We start from the raw sequence: 18,616 nt of genomic DNA on the forward strand, positions 1-18,616 counted from the left end.
TGGATGCAATTTCAAGATGGTCCTAAATAGTCTGAGTTTCTCCACTTAGATCCTTCTCAAATGTTCCAATTCATGAGAATTCCAATAATATGCAAAGGGAATTTGCTATTAAGGACCTCTGCCAGTTCTGAATTACTTATCTCCTAAGATTAGGTTGTGTGTTAACTTGTTAACTTCAATGTCACTGTTGTAGAATGTCTCCAATGGGGGACCAAAAAGGATCTATATTTGACTCTGTATTTTTTAACCCTTTTTATCAATGACTTGGATAATGATACAGGTGACATGTTCATTAAATTTGCAGATGATATAAAGCTGGCAGGAATAGATAACACATTAGACATTAGAGTAAAAACCCAAAAATCTCTTGAAAAAGCTATAGAGTATTAGACCAAATCGATATTCATAAAATGAAATACAACAATGATAAGTATAAATGTTTTCATGCAAATGCAAAAAACCCCTATACAAATATAAAATAGAGGAATCACATTTAGACAGTGATTTTTCCACTGAAAATATTAAGAGCATTTATTGGACTGTAAACAACCTAAGTTGAAAGTTTGGATGTTTAGCCTGAAAAAAAGAGATTCAGGGTGGGGGAGGCTCTTGAATATGATTGCTGTCACACTGTCTTCAAATATTTGAATGTCTATTCTATGGAAGAAAGATTAGATGGAATTGAACAATTATAATTATCTAAAAGTTTAATGGGCATGTTCAGTAAAAGATAAATTCCTGGAATGGAGGGGCTGCTTTGTATTCCCAGAATGTAGCTCAGTGCCTTGAACATAATAGGCACTTAGTAAACAAGAAAATAATCAGCAAAGTCTATTAGTCCTGAATAATGGCAATAAGAATTAATGCTTCTAATTAAGCCCATGTCTATACAAAACAAATTCTTTTTAACAATACTTTTTGTATTTTTCTTGTCCTCCTGCATCTATAACCCAACACTTGTCAAGTGCTGGACTTGGAATCAGAAAGACTTGAGTTCAAATCTATCCTTAGACACTTATTAGCTATATGACTGAACAAAATCACTTAGCCTTTATCTATAAAACAGGGATGAGGATAATAATGCCTTAGATGCTATATTTATTTGGGAAAGGAAATAGGATTGGAAAAATGGGGATAATGGGAGGTTTGTATGGGGTATGGAGGAGTTAAAGGGAGAGATGGAATATTGTTTGCTGAGGCAAGGGAGGGAGATTCCCCCTGCTGAGAGGAAGCAGCAGGGGTCCAATAAGGCCTGTTTGTCCTGGAATGACTGAACTGAAGTTCAGCTCCCTCTATGACCAGAAAAGATAGTCCACTTATCTGACTGCGAATTCAAATAATATAAAATTTAATAACCAGTTAGATTGGAGTTTTTTTCTCAGCTTCAGACCTGAGGTCAGGCCCCAGAGGCTGGTGGAGGGTTTTCCCACTCCCGTCCACTCTATATCAGTCCAGTTTTGTCTTTTAGAATCTTAGCAGCAAACAGAAAGCAAACAAGAACAGGTCTAACCTTCAGAGGTGATTGGGCCTGAATCTTCGGGCTGAACCAAGAAGAGGCAGCACACCACACCAGACTGGGCTGAACAAGCTCCTTCCTCCTCCAACACCAAGAAGCCAGTCCCCATGGCAGGAAGGAAGTGCTAGTCACAAGACCCCACTGCCACTCCCAGTTGGCCCCTTCCCCCACAAACTGTCAGTCTAGTTTCCTTTCCACATTGCCCAGGATTGTGATGAAGGTGGCATATTCATAAAGTACATTCTGAGCCCTAAAATATTATATAAATGTTATTATCCCAACTGTCACCACCAATGGTATTACTAGGCAGCAGAGTGGCACAATGGATAATGTGCTAGGCCTAGAGTCAAAAAGTTTTTGTTTTAGTCATATCTGACTCTTTGTGACCCCCTATGGAATTTTCTTGACAGAGAGATGTTGGAGTGGTTTGTCTTTTCTTTTTCTAGCTCATTTTACAGAAGAAGAAACTGAAGCAAACAGGGTTAAGTGACTTGCCTAGGATTACATAGTTGGGGTCTGAGGTCAGATTTTTAAATCAGGAAGATGAGTCCTTGATTCCAAGCCCAACACTCTATTCACTGCACCTCCTACATGCCCAAAGTTAAAAAAAAAAAAAAGCTTTCCCAGATCCAAAAAGATCTGAGTTCAAATATAGCCATAAACACTTACAAGCTATGTGTCCTTTGGCAAGTCACTTAAAGTCTCCTTTTCCCTAGTTTCCTCAATTATGAAATTGAGATAATAATATCTATATTCCAGGGCTATTGTGAATCAAATGAGATAATATTTCTAAAGTACCTACCACATCATCTTAATGTATAAATACTTTTCTCTTGTCTTCTTCCATTCTTTTTCTCTATGACCATCAAATTAATAATTTCTCTCCATATCTTTCTATCTTCTTCATCTAAAACCTCTGGAGTTCAAGCCTTCTGGATTATACTATTCTAACAGCCTCCTGATAGATTCTCTGTCTCCAGTGTGTCACTTTTCCAATTTTTCTCACAACATACCCAGAACTATCCTCTAAACAAAATTTCTCCTCAAAATCTATCCATTTCTTACCTAATGAAATTTCACATTCTTTAGCCTACCATTCAAAGTCCTCTGTAATTAGACCCCAAATTATCTTCTTGTCTTATAACATCCTACTTACCTTTGTATCCTCTTATGTACCCACCTGGCAGGGGCCCACTCACTCAAACACTCATTTCCTTGCTCCATCTATGTGGGAAGGCCAGCTTGTCCCAGGAATTCTCCTTTCTTATGTAGAGAATACTTAAGAAATAGCTAGTCTGTTATATTGTGAGCTCACCAAGGGCAGGGACTGTCCTTTGCCTTTCTTTGTATTCCCCAACACTTAAGAGGTGCTTGTTACCAGACTGATGAAGAGCATTTGGACAGAATATGGTCAGGGCTGGTCATTACTATCTCTTTTACTAGTTTCACTCTGTGGAGATAGTTGACAGAACCCACCATATACTCATATATTTCCATTTCCACATGCCTCTTTCTCAGAAATAAAAAAAAATGGCTCTTCTTAGAGACAAATCCAGCCATTCTAAATTCACACCTAGATTTGTTCCCTTTCCTCTGCTGGAATCTACTCTAGATCCCACAAATGTATCCAGGAATTCACAAAGTAGCAACTTTCTCCCTTCTATCTTTCTGAATTCCCAAGCACAGATGTCGTCCTCTAATACACACCACTGATCAGTTACAAACACAATGCTAGCACTCTCTGCACTGAAACCTCTTTCACATACAATTATGGAGTAACTTTCAGTTACTTTTACTCTTCTGACTTAAGGAAGATGTCTGGACACTCTCTGAGCAAGGAGGAAGTTCAATCACAACTTGCTTTGGATTCACAGCTGGTACCTTTTTCCCTCAATCACTGTGCCCCCATTTTGGGGGAAGCAGGGGTGGTAAATGTTCCCAGAGATTCAGAAGGGGGGTCAACCAATCAATAAGCATTTTTAATCATCCACAACCAAGCACACTAGCTTATTTCTTTCTAGAAAGTATAAAGTGTCTCGTCACTCTTGTTATTTATTCTGGGCCTTAATTCAAACCACTGGGATGAAGGGGAGAGGACTCTAGAGTCTTTCTTTTACTCCTGCTGTTAGTGTTTGTTCACCTTCTAAAGCTGCTTCTTCCTAGCCTGAAGCCACTCCTTTTCCATATTCTGCTCTGATTATGTTCCTTAGATGCTTCACAGCCTGCACTTCTGAAGGCATCCTCAAGTCCATTGCATTAATTTCTCAAGGCAATCCTTTCTCCAAAAGAATGAGCATGATTGATATAAAGTACACTTGGGGATACTAAGCAAGCAACCTGCTTCCCATCATGTCTGTACAATAAGCATGAATAACTCATAAAAATAGTTAAGGAAAAAGTCTAAATCTTTTGCTCCCCTATATTATAGCTTTAGTTCATCATATCCTAATAACTAGCACTAATATAGTACCTTCAGGTTTGCAGGATATTTTACACATATTATCTCATTTAATCCTCACAACAGCTTTATGAGGCAGGGGCTATTCTTTTTCTCATTTTACAGCTGAGGAAACGGTGGGTGACAGAAATTAAAGAGTACTAGTCAACTGTTTAATTCCCAATTCGTCCACAACAGTCCAAGACAGTCGTTTCATCTCACCCTGATGAGACAAGTCTCAAATAAAGTCTATGCATCTTGTAAACTCATTAAGTTAATCATTGGTCTGCCCTACAGAGACAAATTGGAAAGAACAATGAGCTCAGTCAGTGGACAGAGATTTAGTTCTCTCTCTGCTGCTAACTAGGTGTGTGAAATTAGAGAAATCACTTAACCTCTCTGCCTTTCCACTCCCTCAACTCTAAAATGAGGAGATTAGACTAAATCCAAGCCAGGACCCATTTGTTAAGGGCCCAATCTATTCTAGTTATTCTTTCAGGTCTGGAAAATACAAAAATAAAATGAAAAATGACTCCTGCCTGCAAGAAGATTGCAATATTCTAGGCATATTTAACATGTAAATGGACAAGTTATGTACAAGAAATTTTAGGAGGGAAAGTGCACTTACTATGAGGGGGATATGTGACCTCTACCATACATTCTAGTTCTGAAAATTCTGTGATTTCCCAATGAGGAGAAGTGTGATGGAAAAAACGAGCAGGGATATCAGTAGGAGAGAGATGTAATTACAGTTTTGACAGCTCACTGTCCTGGGGCCTCTGCAACTTCTTATTCAAGCCTGTAAAGTTCTTCTTCACCCCCTGGTGTTCCTAAGAGCGGCTTTCTTTATGCAACACTCTGGCTATTCAGAGAACTCTAAGGAAGGCCTAAGAAGAAACTGAGTTTCATCTTCTTTTATCCTTTAGGGATGAGAAACATTCAAAGAAACCTAAGAGACATGAGAATATTAAGAATGTGGAATCCAACTGGAGGCTTTACTGAGAAGAACTTAGTGTTTCCAAAACTACAAAAGTAAATAATAAGATAATACAACTAAGTTTGTTTTGGAAAGAGTAGGAGATTGGAGAAATTAATTTTCTTAAATTGGGGATCAATCACCAGGGAGGAGAAGGCGAGGCAAAAAGATACATTACTGCAATATCAGGGGACTAAGAGATGAATATGAGTAACAAAATTACATACACTTTAGAGATGTAAAGAGAATTATCATTCAATATAATTTGAACAGTGATTGCCAAGAGTAATGAGATAAAATTTAGGAAGAGGAAATCTAGTTTTGAAAACAAGTGAACACACATCAATTTGGCAAGGAAGTAATGAAACATCTACCAACAAAGCAGTTGTGATAAGCTCTTGCGTTTTAAAACAGCACAGAGCATAAATTATTGAATACTTCTTTGGTATCTGATAGCTAATTAGATGATATATATGATTTTAAAGTCTATCAATAAAACAGCTTACAACACACATACATAAGATTTTATTAGAATTTGTTTGAAAGATTTGCCAGTGACTCCCCAGATGATAGGTAGAAGATTCCATCAAGGATGTTATGCTTAAATCAGGAAAAGAATAGACTTTTTTTACAAAGAAAAACAGAAAAAAATGCTCAGTGATAGCAACAGCATTGTTACCACAATTAGACAAAGAGGGTATTTAATCTATGGGACTGTGGCTTTCAGTAGCCCTACATGGAGCACCCATCTTTCTTCCCAAGTAACTACATCTTCTGGGCTGTACTTTATGCTGTATCTATTAGAAGTTGGGGTTTTGAATTAATAATTCAAATACATGATTACTTGCATTCATAAAGTGCTCTAAGGTTTACAGAACTCTTTCCTGATAACAACTCTATTAAATTATAATCCATAATGTACATACAGATAAGGAAACTGAGTCTTGGAGAGTTTAAGTAAGCAGTCCATTATCACACAGCAGCAGGTCTGAATAGTGAGTAGAAAAGAGGGTGAAGGCAGAAAACAGTGAAATCTTGAACTGAAATGGGGGATATTGTTCCTGTGGTAGGTACTTTTACACCCTACTGTGACAATTACCTCTACAGATGTCTAGACTTTGAATCAGAGAGAATGAATGGATAGGAAATCCTCACCAAGTAGTCACAAAATAAAAAATTTTAATTTGAAATTTTGAGGTCAAGTATTAGCCTACCATGAAGACCTTTCTGTCATACAAGAGTCCATGTGGGCCAATGCACAACAGGGTTTTATTTATTTATTTATTTATTTATTCAGTTATTTTTGTTCCAGTTACATCTTCAAGCTATTCTGTTTCAGCAAATATCCAGAAACATGTGATATCACAGAAAAAAAAAAAACAATGGATTCACTATACATTGTGAAACTTCCTAATTAAATACTCTTTGAATCTGGATCTTTGCAAATGATAAACTGTTTCATAAGCAGGACTTAAAACTTTGTAAATGATCAGGTTTTGTAAGCAAGAGTTGGAGGATCAATCTTGTCCAAGTAGATTTTGGCCTTTTGAAAGGACTATTTTTTTGGTCTTAAAGGAGTTTCTTAAATTGTTAAATAATTTATGGGATAAATAATTTTAGGGGATAAATTTTAAATTCTCAGAGTTTGGTGATTTGTTTCCTGAGCATTGTCCTTAGAATCAGATGATTTGAATTTACATCCTGGCTTTGGCATTTACTGACTTTGTGACATTGGAAGAGTCACTTAACCTCTTCTGTGCCTCAGATTCTTCATCTGTAAAATGTGGCTGCTTCTTTCATTACTATCTTTATAGAGTTGTTGCAAGAAAAGCACTTTGTAAACCTTAAACCACCATATAAATTTAAACTATTAGTATACACAGTGAAGAAATGAATAGAGAGGTTTTCCTTAATCTTTCTTGGACCTACAAACAGTGGTATCTATCACAAGTTCATAATATGAAAATATGTTGATTGTAAGTCATCTTGTTTAAACTCCTTAATAGTAACTGACAGCTTAGAATGTACTAACAGATTTTTTTAATGTAGTTCAAGATTCAGCAAGAGAAACATCTAAGGGATATCCAAAGGAGAGCAGATTGAAAAGCTTTTAAAGGATAAAAATAAACTTGATTCGGGAGATAACATTTTTAAACATTTAAGAATTCTGTTCATTCTATTTCCATTTTTTGTGATACTTTATAATGAATATATGCACAGGGAGCTCATGTGCAAATGAGATGTAATATATTCATTCCACTTCTGCCTGGGATTGTTCCCCTTAATGTGGACCACAAATGAGAGGTCTCAGAACCAAGAAATGTACACATTATGTTAGAGAGAACCCAGGAGTTGAATAACATTATTCTTACTTTCTTTTTCTACAGCTTCTCATCCTTCACAGCCTTTTTGTGATCCATCTCACAAATTTTCCACAAAGAATCTGCTTGACATCTTAAACTTTTCGTAAACTGTCCTATTCTTCCCTTTCCAGACTTCTTACATATTACCTCCCTTCATGCACTTGCTGTAATCTAGTGTTATTCGCTTACTTGCTGTTTCTCACATTATGACACTTAATCTCTCATTTCCATGCCTTTTTTATATTGGCTATTTATGCCTAGAACACTCTCCCCACTTTCTTCCATCTCATGGAATTCCTGGTTTCTTCAGGATAAAGTTTCAGGGCCTCCTTTTGCATGAATTGCTTTCTGTTTACTCCGCCTTTTCACAAATGACCTTTTACAATTATGGAGAAGAACAACTGTAGAATTAAGGCTGAGAATTAAGCAAGTGAATCCAGCAGTGGAAAGACAGACTTGGGGAATAGGGATGAGTTTTAGTCGGGGGGAGTGTCATAGTAAGGGTTTAAAAAGAAAGGAAGAGACAGAGAGAGACAGAGACAGAGAGATGGTGTTGAGTAGAGACTGGGATTTAAAAGTTTTGAATATTGGAAGGGGTAGATTTTCTTTTTTTAGATTTTTAAAATTTTTATTTGTATCATCATGCAAAACACATTTTCATACTGGTCATTGTTGTAAGAGCACACTCACACAAAACCCAAACCCCAAAATAAAATCATAAATACACGGATGTGAAAGATAGTATGTTTTGATTCAGAACTCTCCAATTACCAACAGTTCCTTCTCTGGAGGTGGATAGAATTTCCATCATGTCTTTCAGAAATGTTCCAGATCATTGGATTCCTGAGAAGAGCCAAATTTTCACAATTGGTCATCAATATAATTTTGTTATTACTGTGTACAGTGTTCTTCTAGTTCTGTTTATTTTGCTCTGAATCAGTTCATACAGATCTAGCTAGCATTTTCTGAAATCATCTTGCTTATCATTTCTTATAGCACAATAGCATTTAATCACCCACATGTACCAAGATTTGTTCAGCCATCCCCTAATTGATGGCTGGTGGTGAAATTTCAAGAGATGATGAATTCAGGCAACTAAATGGTACAATGAATAGAATACAAGGCCTGGAAATCAAGAAGACCTGGGTTCAAATTTGACTTCAGACACTTCCTAGCTTGGTGACCCTTTACAAATGAGGTAATCTTTTTGCCTAATCCCCTGTCCTTCTGCTTTAAAGTTGTTACTAAAACAGAAAGTATGAATTTTTAGAAGAGGGAAGGAAGGGAAAAAGAAAGGAAAGGAAGAGAAAGAGAGGAAAATAAAAGAAAGCTAGGTGGTCCGACACTTCCTTGCTGTGTAAGCCTGGGCAAGTCACTTAACATCCATTTACCTAGCCTTTACCTCTCTTCTGCCTTGAAGCCAATATTTAATATTGATTCTAAGACAAAAAAGTAAGGCTTTTTAAAGAAAAAGATAATGAGTTCTACTATGTGACCATATGAGGGTCTGGCTAAAGTTACAAGTGGAGAAATAGCAAAATGAATTTTTAGCAGATTCAGGAATAGAGAGTTGAAGTTATTAGAAAGACTGACAGTGGCAAAAAGAACCTTTGTAGTAAACCTTTAGTGAAGGAAATTTTTAAAAAAATATAATCATATTCCATATTATTTCTTTGATGTCTCTGTGGCATAAAGATGATACTCAAGAAGAGGAATTAAACATTTATTAATCATCCACAAAGTGCCAAGCACTGGGCTAAGCTCATTTGAGACTCATAACAACTCTTTGAGTTAGGTGTTGTTATTATTCCTATTTTTCATTTGTAGAAACTTATGCAGGCAGTGGTTAAGTGGTTTGCCCAGGGGCATACAGCTAGTAAGTATCTGAGGACAGATTTGAACTCAGATCTTCTTGAATCCAGACCCAGTGCTCTACCCATTGTGTCACTTTCCAATTTGAAAAAAATTCAGAGAAACCAGGCCAACTAATTTGACCACAGGGTGATTAAATACTTGATCACAGCAACTCTTCAAGCCCAACTATAAAGTTCTTAGAGAAGTATCATATATGTTCTTGGAAGCTATACTCACAAAAACAAGGTTATGAATTCTCAAGGTTTATATACTGAAGACTGTATTCATAATCTTCAGATATGAATTTTAGTTAACTTTTGTAATTTCATTTCAGTATGGAATAAAATAGTAATAATAACTACAATTTAAGTACTGGTTAAAACCTTGCAAAGCATGATAGTTACAATATCCTTTCTTGATTCATGTATAAGATTATGTCCTAAAGTATCACATTCTTTCTAAATGATCTGAAGAGAATATATATATATATATATATATATATATATATATATACTCATGAACAAATTGGGTGATATGGGATAAAGAGAGAAAAGCTTTGATTTTCTAATAAAATGGTAAACTTTAAAAAAAACAATATCCTTTCTTCAGGTAGATGCTTATAGGGCAACTTTGCAGAAGAGGAAACTGAGGCTGAGAAGAATGAAAAGATTTGTTACTGATCATACAACTATTACGTGTCAGAGGCAGGATTTAAATCCACTTCTTTTGGACTCCAAATAGGGAAGGTTAGAAGTATTACTTAATTCAAATTGGAGACTAGTCAGCTCTACTATTGGCAGAGTCAGCAAGAAATAAATTATCAGTAAGAGTCACTTATGTTGATATAGGACTTTAAAGTTATTTCATTCAATCTTCATATTACTCTTATAAAGCACACACTGTGCTTATTGTATTTCCCATTTGGCCAGTGAAGAATCTGAGTCTCAGAGAGGTTTCAGGATCCTTGCCTCCTACTTTATTTTTCTGGATTTCTCAATACCCTCACCAATAGTCTTCCACTTGGAGACGCACTCTTTAGATTGAGAGTATTCCAGGCCACCATTTCTTGAGGATTCTAGGCCAAGCTCATTTTGTTTCTGGTTTTACTGCTCACACACCAGATTTTCCTACCTTGTTGATGCTAATTTGCCCCTTAGTTGCCTTCCTCAGTACCACCAGTTTCTCTTTTTGTTTTTTTCTTTCCCATTATAGTTCTCTTTGAAAACAATGGGTTTATCGTTTATTTGTATATATAAATGTATTTCCCAATGTATAGCGCAATGCCTGGTACTTATCAAACACTTAATAAATTATCTAGCTAGTTAGCTAGCTGCCTGAAACTTACCCAAGTCATCTAGCTAGTAGGTAGCAAAGCTGAGACAAGCTAAAGTCACAAGGTTGTTCCCTTTTCCCCTGTTGTTTTGTACTGCCTCAAAGCACTGAAGTATACCAAATATATGTCTGCTTGTGCTATTGATCTAATGAAGACATATCTGAAAAATTGTTTTTCCCCTAGACACTCTTACAACTTTTACATAGTCTGTTCACATGTTTAACTATCTAATATGTCATTTTGTCCTTGTAAAGCATTCAAATATAATAATTTATGTAATCCAATTATCTTTGAAACAGGTCCATGTAGTAACCCTTTGTATTAAATGTCACCACTCTCCCATGAAATGTCATTACTCCATGTTGGAGAGCTGTGAATTTGAAAATGAAGTATAGTGTGTTAAGAAAATGTGTATTTCAAGGAATTCCTGTTATTCAGGAAGTACAGTGAAGAGGACTGGACAAAGGAAGAAGGTTAAGATCCATTCCCAACTCTATCACTACTTAAAAGAATTTGCCAATGCACTTAAGCTCTCTGAGTCATAGTTTACTCATCTATAAAGATGTGAAGGTTTGTTTAAGAATACCACCATAGACCCTTGTTGCTCTAGCATTTATAGAATCTCCGAGTTGGAAATGCCCCCAAAGCTATCTTGTCCAATCTGTAGTTGATCAAAAATGGGACATGCATCATCCCCAGCATTCACTCTTTGCTCATGCCTAGTGCAGAGGAATCAGATGTTTCCTTAAATGGGCCATAATCCAGGTTCGGACAGCTCCAAAAATTATGAATTTTTTCCACAGATTTTTCAAGGACTATTGCAGTCACCATACAGTCATCTACAAACACAAAGCCCATCTCCAGGAATATTTTTTCATCATGAGCACTGTACTGGATATCCTCCATGCCAGTGGTAAGTATATTTGGTCTCTATTGCTTTTGTGCATTTCCTAATATGAAGAGTAGATGTTCACAAAGAACAGAGTCCAATTGGCAAGCTTAGTTACCTGCCATATCCTAGGTGCTAAATGAAGTTTTGGGGATACAAAGTAAAAAACAAGACAGTCCTTGCCTTAAGGGATCTTATATTTTAAAGTTATGTTCATGCACAAACAACTGGAAGAATCCAGAAAGGTTATTTCTTATTATATTTCAAGAAATCTTGCAAAATTTTGATTCATGCCAAGGAAATACCTTGTCAGATATATACCTTTCAGGGTATGATTTTTGATCGACTTAATCAAATACTTTTATAGCAAAGAAACAAACATTAACACCCTCATCTAACCTCAATGCAACCTTGCACTCCATCCCTAATTTCCCTACTTCTAATAGGTGTGTTTTCACTTACCACATACTTTTCCTAGAAACAGGCCTCCATGTCACTTCCCAGCAATCTCGAGCCTGTACTATTTACACTTCAACTATCATCCTTACTCCTCCTCTCCCCATCCCAACACAGTCTTGGACTGTGCCCTAAGATCTCCAGTCTATGATGGTAAGCTTTTGCCTTATCTCAATGGCATCTAGTCAAGTGCCTGGCCATTTTCAGCCTTTATCCTACCCCTTCCCAGTTCTGCTTTATATATCTCCTTCCCCAATTAAAATGCAACATCTTGAAGGGCAGGTGCTGTGTAGCTTAAAACCTAGCACAGATCTGACACATAAGAAGTGTTCTATCTATCTATCTGTCTGTCTGTCTTTCATTCCACCCATTCTTCTGTGTACCTGTCCGCCTGTCCATCCATCTGTCCGTCTATCTATCTGATATCTATAACTATCTATTGTTTTAGTAAACTGAGTGATGATGATTATAAAGATGTGGTCTACTGTAGAATATCCCTTGTGAAAACCTACCTATTTTATTCGGATACCATTACCAAGAGTGCCCTCAATGAATGTGTGGATTATTGGCTTTAAACTTCTATATAATAGGAAAAGAGCTCATGAATCATTGGGATTTCATTCAATTTATATTGGTATTAATAAAGTCTGAGGTTTTATCACCCCTCGAATTTTTCCTATCTTCCCAGTTTTATAATTTCTTGTGATTTAATCCCCCATTATCCTCAAAATTATGTTGTTTCCAGCATACCTCTCCTATGTATACTATACACAGTCCAAAAATGTTGTTTTTCTTCGTTACTGTAAATCAATTTCGATTCTATAAATGTATCCACTACAGTTATGTCTCAAGCAATATGAATCTATAGGACAGGGAAATTAAACAGTGAGATCTATTCTTGATAAAGATTATTTGAGGACCCTGAAAGAAAGAGGACCAATTAGACTAGTTCAATAACTTCGATGAGAGGTGATAAAGGCCTGAACTAGGGTGATGATATTAAAAGTGGAGAGAATGTATTATGTGTGAAATATTGTGTTGATGGACTAGAACATTTTTGGCATTTAATTGTGTATTTGAGGTGAGGTAGAAGAAAGGAACAAAGGTGACTCCAATATTGTGAATTTCATTGATAAAAGGATAATAGTAGCCTCTAAAAAAGTAGAGAAGTTTGGAGGAGGAGGAAACTTAGTGGGAAAGGTTATGAGTTCAATTTCATACTTGTTAAATGTGAGATATATGGGGGGCCACCAAGGTATAGGTTTCCAGCAGACAATTGATGATGTGAGACAAATTCAAGAGATAATAAAAGGATCCCTCTGAATCAGTCAAAGCCCAGTTGAGATTAGATAACATAAGCTGACACTGGAATAATTCAGAAGAGATGTGTGACCTCTTCCGGTGTCATGCAGTAGCATGGAAGTAAGAACAAAGAAGATATATAGTTGGGGCAACCCAAAACACACCCACCAAGAGTGATGATAGAACAAAAAGGCAAAGGATTCAATAGTAGATGACATTGTGTAGTGTAGATGAATGTCTGTGAAACTATTAAAGGAAGATAATGAGATTAGGGTACTGATTGGGAAAATTAGTCTAGAGCCATGTTGGTGAAGGTATGGCACATGTGTCCTGGCATGCTAAAGGAGACTGCTCCATTCCCCCTCTCCACAACACCTTAGGACAATTTTCACATTCCCTGCACCTCTGCCCATCAGCTGAAAGCAAGCACTTCCTCCCTCCTCTGTCTGTGGGGGAGGGGAGCTTATTGGCAGCTTGAAATTGCAGTTTGGGCACACAATCTCAAAAAGGTTTGCCAATGCTGATCTAGAGCAACTTCAGCTTATAAGTAGGAGAAAAATATGTTTGGAAGGAGTGAGAAAATTTGAAAGATGGAAGGTCAGGAGATGAGGGGAGAGGAGAATTTCAGAAGTCAGAATTATGGAGGAAGCTCCTCCACCTAGCATGATGAGAATAAGGGCATGTTATACCCATTCCTGTGGTACATGAGGCATTGTAAAGATATAGCTCTGGAAAGTTAAAGAAGTTGATGAACTGAGAGGCCAAAACATTTGAAGGAATGTGTTCTAGTCCTCAATTATGAGAGCAGGAGTATAACTGATGATGTAGACTTTGTATGTAGGTACTGAAAAAAGTTTAGAAAGGAATAAAATAACTTGGCGATTGGCAACAAAGATTTGGGTAATATGGCATAGGTGGATTGAGTATATCTCAAAAGAGAAGAGGTTGCTGAGTAATAACAGCAGAAGAAAGATCTCATGAGGACATAGGAATATGTTTACACTTCCTCCTCGCCTAAGGTTTCTGGTGGGGGGTGGGGCAGGGCATGACAGAAAGAGAATTCAGTGCTGAGAGATAAAAAGGGTTGCATTATCTTGCAGAAAGATCCAGGCTATGAAGATTCTGCCAAATTCTATGCAAAAATATCAAGGCATATTATGTCTACAACATTTCCCTGATCTAACAGTCTAGTTACTCAGCCCAAAAAGGAAATGAAGTTAATCTAGCATGAACTGTTTGCTATGAAGCCTTGCTGGCTCTTAGTGATAACTGTTTCCCTTTCTAAGTGCTCACAAACCATCCCTTTAATAATACATTCTAAAATTTTGCCAGGGAGCGAAGCCAAGATTACCAACCTGTAGCTTGTATTTTCTTCCCTTCCTGCTTCCTCCTTTTAAAAAAAAAATCAGGACAATTTCCCCCTTCTACAAGGAAAATTCTGTGGAATTATAGTATCATTGATCATCATACTAACATATTTAGAGTTAAAAGGGACCTTTGTGGACAATGAGTTCAATGACTTCATTTTTACAGATGAGAGAACAGTCTCTGAGAAGTTGTGATTTTGCTAGAGTTACAAAGCTAGTGTTCAGGAAGAATTTAAATTCATTTTTTTTTACTTCAAGTCAATTACTCAGCTATATGTGATTGTCCTTTATTCCCTTATATTGAGTATGCATTTGTATCTAGCATAGTTGTTTCTAAACTGTGGAGTTTGTTCAACTGAAAGCGCTTTGGGAGTTGAGATAGTATTTTGTACTTTTTAAAATAAATTATACCACAGTACCTAGCACAATGCAAAAATAAATGTTGACTTGATATTCCAAGAACTGTCTCCAGCATCACCTTAAAAATTAAAAATGTTGTTTTAAAGGTTAAGATTAGGGACCATATTTAGACTGGCAAATAAAGCAAAAAGGGAAAATGATAAATGTTGGTAGGGGAGTTGGCAACACCTGGGAACTAATAGACTGTTGGTAGAACTGTGACTTGATCTAACCATTCTGGAGAGCAATTTGGAACCAAGCCAAAAGGACCATCAAACTGAGCATATCCTTTAACCCAAAAATACCTTGAGATTGGGGGTAAGGGCCTACTTGTACAAAAATATTTATAGCAGCTCTTTTTGTGGTGGCAAAGAACTGGAAAATAAAGGGTTGTCCATCAGTTGGGGAATGGCTAAGTAAATTGTGGTATATGATAATGGAATACTATTGTCCCATAAGAGACAGGGGAAATCATAGATTTATTCATAATTGTTCATAATTTCTAAATGAGATCTGGAAGAGTTTAGGTTAACTTATTTATAATTATTTAATTATATCCCCAGAAGGAGTCAGTTTAGAACTTCTAATCAGAATTACCACTTGACTTTGAGCATTTAAGATGTCCAGACATGGTTGGACCAAGAAGAACCTTCAGTCCATTTTCTGTTTCATTCTCAAAGATGGGAGAGAACATTAGTTTCTTGCAATGATTGGTGCCCGCTGGCACCAATCTGGTAGGTCTAGTTACTTGTCTTCAGAAGAGAGGAGAATGTTATATTGCACAATGTAAAATTGTACTATTTTGGGGCACTATCTCCAAGTGATTAAGAATTGAGCTCAATTGTAGAGGTTTATAGACTGAATCTGCAAGACACATCTTTAACACTCATCATCTTCTCTAATGTACATTGTGTCTTAGCTTAAAAGAAACAGAAAATCTATCTATGAACCAAATGTGACCACCAAGAGGAGGATAGATATGCCACCCCATTTTCTGATGACCTTTCATGCAGGTACATACTCTTAGGAGTGTGTTCTGTAAGACTGTTTGGTTGCTCAACTCTTTTCGAATCTTCTTCCTCTCCAAATCTGTAAGCATCAGTACCATGGCTAGAGATTGACATTTTCCTCTTAGGACCAAAATATTTCTCGAAATCTTTGTTGAATTGAAAATAGTAAGCAGATAGGGTAGTAAATGAAATCAAAAGCTGAAAGTGAATCTAGACAACTTGTGAAGTAAAAGAAGAGGGAGAAAGGAAGGGAGTGGGAATTTACTGACTTTCGTTAAGATAAAACTCTTTGGGTTATTTCTGTGGGACCATTAGATTCAATTAGTTGATGAGCATATTCCATTTTTATTATAGGGAATTGTAGATGAATTATACTTTGGTATTGCCAAAAATATGACTCCCATTTGTAATATAAGCTAGCTAGTAGCAGGAAGTTGCTGCTATTAGTTGTTCTGGTTGTGACTCCATTTAGGGTTTTCTTAGCAAAGATACTGGAGTGGTTTGCTATTTCTTTCTTCAACTTATTTTTCCAGATGAAAAAACTGGGGTAGAAAGAATTAAGTGATTTGGCCAAGGTCACACAGATAGTATGTGCCTAAGGTCAGATTTGAACTCGGGGAGATGAGTTCCTCCAGGCATGCTACTTCTTCCACTGTGCCACTGACCTGCCCAAAGTCAGGAAGATCTGAGGTCAAACGTGACCTTAGTTGTGTACGGTAGGTTCAGAGTTCTCTCCAGATGTGTGACCCTGAGTAAGTCACTTAATCTCTGTCTCCCTTAGTTTTAACTGTCATATGGGAGTTATAACAGTATAAACCTCACAGAATTCTTGCGATAATCAAATGATAACTTTGTTAGAGGCACAGCACAGGTCCTCCTGGCTCCAAGAAGATGTAGTGAGCTGTTTTGGCAGAAGGGTGCTGAAGGTACCTGAGAGGGGTCAAACACATCAGAGACTCAGGGAAGTGTCTAACTCAAGTGTATAAGACTTTGCCTGGTGGAAAGGGCAGATGAGGACAGTTTGTTCCAAAGGCTACTTAGGGCAGCTGAAGCAGGTGCTGTGCAGCACTTTAGAGCTTCATTCTGCCTCCCAAGAGCATCACCAGTGCTCACTTACATCTGGCCTCTGGACTTCAGTGACTAAAGAGAGTGAAGCTGATGACTGTGAAACTCTGCCTTACTGAAATCTAATTCAAACCCAAGTCAAAACATCAGCCATAATGCCATTGGTTGAAAATATAGGATGAACAATAATAGCACAGTGCCCGGCACGTAGTGCAATATAAATGTTAGCTATTTATTACATGTGAAGAACAAAATCACCCTTCCCCTGGAATTGTGGGAAAGCACTCAGCCTGGAAGCTCAGTGTGGCATGGTAGCCAAAGGAGACAATTCCATCTTAGGCGTAATTGAGACAAGTCTGTTGCAAAAGATGTAGCACTCAATAGTCATAGAATCGTAGGACGTCATGGTTGGAAGTGATCCCCCAAACCAACTAATACCGTCTACCTAATGCAAAATCCCTTCTAAAACATACCTGAGTGGACAGATAGAATTTGATTACAGATATCCAGTATCCACTATAACCAAACACACTACCTGAATTGTAAACCTTTCCAATTTTTGGCCAATTCTAATTATTAGGAGGGAAAGCCTTTTTTTCTTCTTCTTTATCTCAAGTATAAATTTGCCTTTTTTGTTCATAGTTCTATCCTTTTGGGGCCAAACTAACAATTTCAATCCCTTCTCCATATAAAACCCCTTAAAATTTGAAGACAATTATTTTTCTTAAGTCTTTTCCCTCCAGAATAAATGTCCCCATTTCCCCTTGTGACATATTCCTCTATCTTTTCACAGTTGTGATTTCTCTCATCTGGGCAGGTTTCAACTTAGCTTTATTTTCGAGGGAGTTAGGGTGGTGGATCTCCAAGGATAGAGCTCTGATCTTAAGAGTCATGAAGACCTGAGTTTGAATCCTGCCTGACTCCAGCAGAACTGTTAACCTTGTGCTTGGACTGTTTGTAAAAAATGAGGCTAGATCCTTGAATATGAGATCCACTTATCATGTTTCACCTTGATACTGATCTATAAATACTTATCCTTGCTGATCTTCTATAGGTATCTCTTTCTATTTCCCAAGAAGGTCTTCTAGTCCTTCTCAGGCAAGTTTTGATTTTTTAGCAGATAAAAGTACATGAGACAGAAGGGCATATTACAAAATAAAATTATTTAATGAGATCTGCACATTTTCTTTCACCTGGAGTCAGGAAGACCTGAGTTCAATTCCAGCTTCAGAAACTAGTCACGTAATATAGCAAATAAGTAACTCTTGTGTGCCTCAGTTTCCTCATCTGTAAAATGGGAATAATAATAATAATACCTATCTCCCAGGGTTATTGTGAATATCAAATGAGATAATAATTGTAAAGCACTTAGCACAGTGCCTGGCACAAGGTAAGAACTATATAAATATTTGTGGGTTTTTTTGTTGTTGTTTCTCCAGTCATGTCTGACTCTGTGACCCCATGAACCACAGCATGCCAGGTCCTTGGTCCATAGGGATTTCTTGGCAGAGATTCTAGAGTGGCTAGCCATTTTCTTCTCTAATAGACCACCTTTTGTCATAACTCTCCTCTATTACCTGTCTGTCTTGGGTAACCCTGCATGGCATAGCTTATCGTTTATAAAGCAATTTAAACCTTTCCTCTGAGAC

The 18,616-nt window shown here is 37.0% G+C and overlaps 1 long non-coding RNA gene across 1 annotated transcript in view; it reads left to right on the plus strand.

Moving 5' to 3' along the window:
- Nucleotides 1-18,616, plus strand: part of LOC103099888 (uncharacterized) — a 363,322-nt gene that overhangs the window by 52,573 nt on the left and 292,133 nt on the right. The window contains exon 3 of the long non-coding RNA XR_001622894.2: nt 11,283-11,392. This is a non-coding gene — a long non-coding RNA (uncharacterized LOC103099888). The remainder of the gene's footprint in view (nt 1-11,282; nt 11,393-18,616) is intronic.

This window comes from Monodelphis domestica, chromosome 6, assembly GCF_027887165.1.
Source record: "Monodelphis domestica isolate mMonDom1 chromosome 6, mMonDom1.pri, whole genome shotgun sequence".
Taxonomy (NCBI): domain Eukaryota; kingdom Metazoa; phylum Chordata; class Mammalia; order Didelphimorphia; family Didelphidae; genus Monodelphis; species Monodelphis domestica.